This window comes from Tenebrio molitor, chromosome 4 (genome assembly GCF_963966145.1).
Source record: "Tenebrio molitor chromosome 4, icTenMoli1.1, whole genome shotgun sequence".
NCBI classification, from domain to species: Eukaryota; Metazoa; Arthropoda; class Insecta; order Coleoptera; family Tenebrionidae; genus Tenebrio; species Tenebrio molitor.
The window spans coordinates 19503345-19509295 of record NC_091049.1 but is presented as its reverse complement, the minus strand read 5'-3'; the positions used below and the strand labels follow the sequence as shown (position 1 = coordinate 19509295).

The 5951-nt window shown below is 33.7% G+C and overlaps 1 protein-coding gene across 4 annotated transcripts in view; it reads right to left on the bottom strand.

Moving 5' to 3' along the window:
• Window positions 1-375: 375 nt before the first annotated feature.
• The window catches only part of LOC138128364 (serine palmitoyltransferase 1-like), a 165727-nt gene continuing 160151 nt past the window's right edge, over window positions 376-5951 (bottom strand). For all 4 annotated transcript variants that reach the window (XR_011158621.1, XR_011158620.1, XR_011158622.1 and 1 more), the window contains one exon: window positions 376-5133. The gene's annotated coding sequence lies outside the window, so the exon portion shown is untranslated. The remainder of the gene's footprint in view (window positions 5134-5951) is intronic.

Below are 5951 nucleotides of genomic sequence, written 5' to 3'. Positions count from 1 at the left end.
GAGCGGCATTTTGTATTTTTACAAGGGTAATGCAAAGGTAACTAGATGTAAATCATTTTATTCCACACTGTAGTAGAAAAACATAGATCATGCTACAGTTAGATTAAAATAAAACGGGACAGGTCAAAAAAAGACACAAGTTTTTTTGGTTTTTTAATAGTGTGAAACCGTATTACGAGGGATAGGTTAGAATTATGGTCAAAATTCAATAACATTCTTAGAAATTATTTGATAGGTACTGTTACGTTATTTATTTTCCCTGATGGTGAAATTTTCCCAAAATAACGATTTAACAGACTTCGGGTCGAGATGCACTGGAGACTGCTAAATGTGGGGGTGGGTGGTGATAATCGGAAGTAAGAAAACTCCGAGTGGTTTAAACGAAATGAATATATTTTCACCCAGTCCTGCACACGTACAAATCTGATTATTTGATAATAAAAACGTTTCTCACACTCAATAATTATGTACAAAAATGAAGGGTTGTGCCCTCGCAACGACAAAAAAAAAGGAAAACTCTCGAATGGTAAAATGAATTCAAAAACTAAATTTAAAAAAAGGGGGAGAGCCGAAAGTGAAGCCCGATATCGTCCTCGACGCTATTCTTCTACGCCGCTCACGATCGGCGGGACCGTTCCCTCGGGCCTCGCCTCGTTTCCCAAAAAAAAAGCTAAATTCAAAATAGAAAAGGAAGTCGCGCGGCGGACGAGGACACAAAAGATAAAGAAATAAAACAAACAGGAGCTCTTACAAAGATAAAACTGTTATCGCTCTGACCGGCCGTTTGCAGGCGATAACTCGAATCCGAACAAAAAAAAAAACGTTCTGCCTGGGGCCCAATTCTTGAAATCACTGGAAAATATTCGTTTGAGAATATTTTCCCATAAATGAATTCCCAGTGGAATTTAAAATTCTCATATCTGTATTCTTGAACTGTTTGGAAAATGATTTCACATGAAAATTTAAAAATGCAATATGTTGACAATTTTGATCAAACGGGTCTAATTTCGGACAAAGTCTTTGTGCTTGGGCAACCATTATTTGGATTGCAATGAATTCTTCCATTTTTTTCTTTTACAAACAAAATTATGTATTAACAAAAATGTCACATTTGACAGTCGAATTTCTCGCGAGAAAATTATTTTCTCATGACAATCCAACTCGAAAATTTTTAACCAATCGAATTGCAGCATTTTTCAAATTTGGACCAATCAAATTGATTTATAGTGAAAAAACACCGAGCAGAGTGAAAAAACAACTAGTGGTTTTTCAGCAAAAAAATTTATGTCAAAATGAAACGTCAAATTTATTAGGTCAACTCGATAAAAATTTTCTCGGTGGATTGTCAAGTCGAATACAATTCGTGGTCTAATTTTTTCTGCAAAATTTGTCATTTAAGGCATTCGTAGCTTTTGCTTTTGGAAAATTACACTCGTCTCCTTCGTCGACTCGTGTAATTTTCGTTGCAAAAGCTACTCATGTCTTAAATGACAAATTTTGTCGGAAAAAAATAGACCACTTATTGTATTATATATGATAAACACTAGGTGAAATAATTCTCCGGATTACTAGTGGAACAATCCGTCTGACGTAAGTCCAGAATACACTTTTGCATTTCTCATAAGAAAATTTGCCTGTTTTTCCAATGAGAATTAATTCCATCAATTCAAGAATTGGGCACCTGAAATGACGCGCTGGCTTCGCGAAAACTAAAAAATTATTCTATCACCCTGGCCTTGATCGTCACGGAGCGGTCGACGTCTCTGGAGACGGTTCTCCGCGAACCTTTCGTCGGGGATCCGTAAATCCGCTCCTCGGCGTCTGGGTTTGGCCTTCCTGGGGCCCGTTGCACAATATTTAAGAATTTACAAGTTACAAAATACAAGTTATTAGTTATTAGTACCAATAGATTGTGTTGCACAATTATTTTAGTTACAGTTGTAAATTCTGCTAAATTTTATTAGAAAAAAAAAAATGAAATTACTAGTGTAGTCAGCTTTGATTTATTTTTATTTGTCACAATCTAATGTTGCGCCTGTCCAAGGCGGCCTGTCACGTTAAATTTTTGTAATTTAATTTGTTATTTCCATAAATCACAAACAAAAATTATAAATGGGGGTAAACGCGATGATCAACGCAAGTTGTTATTATGCATTTTAACCAAAAAAAATAAAAATAAAATGCTGCATCAGTTCTCGGGACAATTCCCCAATCACCCGATTTGGAAGAAATTTTTAATATTTTAAAATAAAACTATTATGTATAAATAAAATATGTAATATCATCTACAACCCCACATCATGAAGAAAATTAGCAATTCAATAAAACTTTCTAATTTCCTCTTGATTATTTTCTGTCCATGACACAACATATTAAATAAAGTTCTATTCACTACATTTTAACAACATTTTTTTATAACACGACATGGGTACTGTTATTTTTTCACCCCATGCCTATCAGAAATGGTGTGATATTGGCTACCATTCCAAACCAGTGAAGAGCTATATGTAGGTACATAATTATTGTTTAGCAGTAATAGCTGCTAATAGCCCCACTTCTTCAACTATTATGTTGAATCCTGTAACCTATTTGTTCTAACAATTTCATTTTTTCTGCGGGCATTCTAAATTGCTCCAAAAACTCTATTCTTAATTCAAATGAAAAATTAATTCGAGGGCGAAAAATGTTACCCCTATGCTACCTTATTTGATTTGGAAATGCTTCGTCTTCACTGCTTGATTCATAGAATAAGTCATCTATCATTTTGAAGAAAATTATTTCAACTTGTAAATTCGGATATCAATATTTATTAGCGACGTTTTGCTTGTGAAAATTTGACATTAAAAACTACAAAACTAATACATTAATTGATTTGTGTCTGCCATTGTGCAACAGCTACTAGTAAAATCAGTGTAAAATACACAAATATTTTTCATTTTACAATTTGTAACTTGAAATTACTAGATATGAGATTGTGCAACATAATTTTACTAGTTACAAGTTACAAGACTAATAATAATAATAATTTGTCCATTTTCCTCTTCGCATTTTGCTATACAAATTTATATGTAATTGAGAATTACGTATTAAATCCTACATTCATCTGTATTATTACAATATTTGTCGTGTCTTTATCGTTTATATTATATAAAACTATACAGGGTATTTCACGAGTGATAATGAGCCTGACGGAATAATAAATTCAACCCACAATACATTTTCAAAAAAAGCAGGACATTTTAATTTCAGTAGCCAGCTTTTTTCGGAAATATAGTGTGGGTTGCATTTTAAATTACGTCAGGCTCATTATCACGCGTGAAATACATATCTTGTATACAGTGAGAGGCAAAAGTATGGAATAAATTCATTAAAAATTAAACAATTTTTTTTTCAAAAAAATCTTTGGACAGGTCGATTTTAGTTTATAAAAATACATATTTTAATAGAAAATAAAATTCCAAGCTGTCATTTGTTTTCGAGTAATGACGTCATCGATAGTTTTTTTAAATGGAAACCCCCTATTTTTTTTCTTGATTTTGATAGCACTTTTGATTGTGTAAATGACAGTATAAAAATTTTGTTATCTTACGTAAGGAAATTTTTGAGGAAAAAAATAATAAATTTGGAAAAAATAAATTTTATAATGAACAAAAACAAGTCACAAAATGAAGTAGGTAAATCAAACAGTCAAATGTTACTGTCAATTTCATTCGTATGTGTTATTTGTTTTACAAAACGTTTTCGAAAATGACTCATTTAACAGAAACACAACCTATAGAAATTTTCATTTTGATTGGATGCGATAGATAAAACTGAAACAGGGGGAATTTCTTCATAAACTTGCAACAAGCTGGAGGATGGCAATTCGAACATTGAATTCCATAATTTTAAGTACTTAGTAACACAGTGTCTGACTTGTTTTTGTCTCCCGAGATTTTAGCTTGCCGTGAACGTGACGCTGCCAGCTGCGAACGTGATGCATGAAACTAATTCACTGCCTAGTAATTAAATGTATGTGGTGCCCCTAAAGAAGTTTTCACTTCAAAAATGTTTTTGAAAATTTTCAAAAGGTTGCATTGAATATTACCGTCATGGATGACATCAGTTAGCAAATACTTCAAAAATTTGGAAATAGAGGATCTCTAGTTTAAACTATTGGGTTATGTGTTATGTCACTTTGTGACATATTAAATGTTTCACTTTGGCTAACTATGTTCCTTATTTTAAACTAATAGTTTATTTGACGAGTTTGTGTGTAAATTGGGCCTTTTTTGGCACGCGTGGGCCATTTTAAAACGCAAGTGAAACAAGCGTTTTAAAGGCCCACGAGTGCCAAAAAAGGCCCAATTTACACACGGACGAGTTGAATACGTTTTTTTGTTCGACGAGCCCCTTAAAGGCTCCAAATCGCTTAAAACCTTTAAAATTAGTTTGACGTTTCGTTTTGACAAGTTGTGACATTTATCAAAATACGTTCACATACGAGAAAATTCTGAAATTCTGACAGTGTCGAACAAAAAAATAAATAATTTCCACCAAGATATCTGTGCAGTGTATTATGTGTTGCCTATTGCTAAACCGTAAGGCGGGAAGAGATAAAATGGGTAAACTCCGTACTCTGATAGATTGCACGTTTTTTGACAGAAGACAGACACAGAAACTGGTTTGGCGGGAATTAATCTGCAGGCATACAACGGTTTTCTACATAACGTGAAACAATTGAGATGGGGAGTTTAGTATTTTTCACTGCTTTATGTTTTGGAACTAGAATTTAAAAACGTGCAATCTATCACCGTACGGAGTATACCCTGTACTGTACAAAATAAAATCAACAAAAAAATGTAATACAACTACAAAAAATTAATCAATTAGTTAATAATTGGTTCTGTCTGTTTTCTGTTGTCCTTCTGTTTTTCACACATTCGTCTTCTCCAGTTCTCTCATTTGTGGTTGTTGTTGAGGGCGACAAATTACTGGATCTTTGACGATCCATCAACAAATTTCCTTCTTGATCCACTTCCTCATCAAGAAGATCAAACTTGTACCGACGTCTACGCACAACGTGTTCCATTATATTGAAATGTTCATCATCTTCGATTTTAGTCCTCACGTATTTTATTGGTAACACCATATCTAAAACGAGAAAAAAATGTGATTAAATTATGGTATTAAAAAAAAAGACTAACCGAAATAAATGTCGCATTACAATGTGTAGCATGTTAATTGCTATCTTTTTCTTCTTGTTGTTGTTGTTATTATGACTGGTACTTTTTAAAAGTTAAAGCTTTTACCAATTATCTCCACACTCGTTGAAAAGTTGCTTTTAAAAAGAAAATAAAAACTTGATACCGAGTTATCAATTCGGATTCAGGCAGTAACATAGTAAATAATAATAATAATAATGAAATATAATCGACCAGGTACATCGTATAACAAACGTAATTAAAGAAGCATTAGAGGGAAGGGAAACCTGCTCGGCGGTATTCCTGGACGTTGCCCAGGCCTTCTATAAGATTTGGAATGAAAGACTGATTTGTAAGCTAAACAAAATCCTGCCAAAGCAATATGTGCATCTACCGGTGTCGTACGTCACTACAAGGATATTTCGAGTAAAAAAAAAAGACGAGTACTTTCAGTTCAAGGAAATAAAAGCGGGAGTGCCCCAAGGCAACGTTCTGGGCCCAATGCTTTATCTACTGTATAGGCATGATACCAAAAGGAAATAACATCACCATGGCCACCTTTGCAGATGACACGGCGATATTAGCGGTTGGCAGAGAAATAAGCAGTAGCACTAGACAGTTGCAAAGTGCTTGTGATGAAATAACTGAATGGACCCGTGAATGGTGAATCTAATTGAACGAAACAAAATCTACACACATAACTTTTACCAATAAAAGAATAGAGGAAAATGTACTGGCTGTTAGGTAGAAGTTCCCAGTTGTCTACTG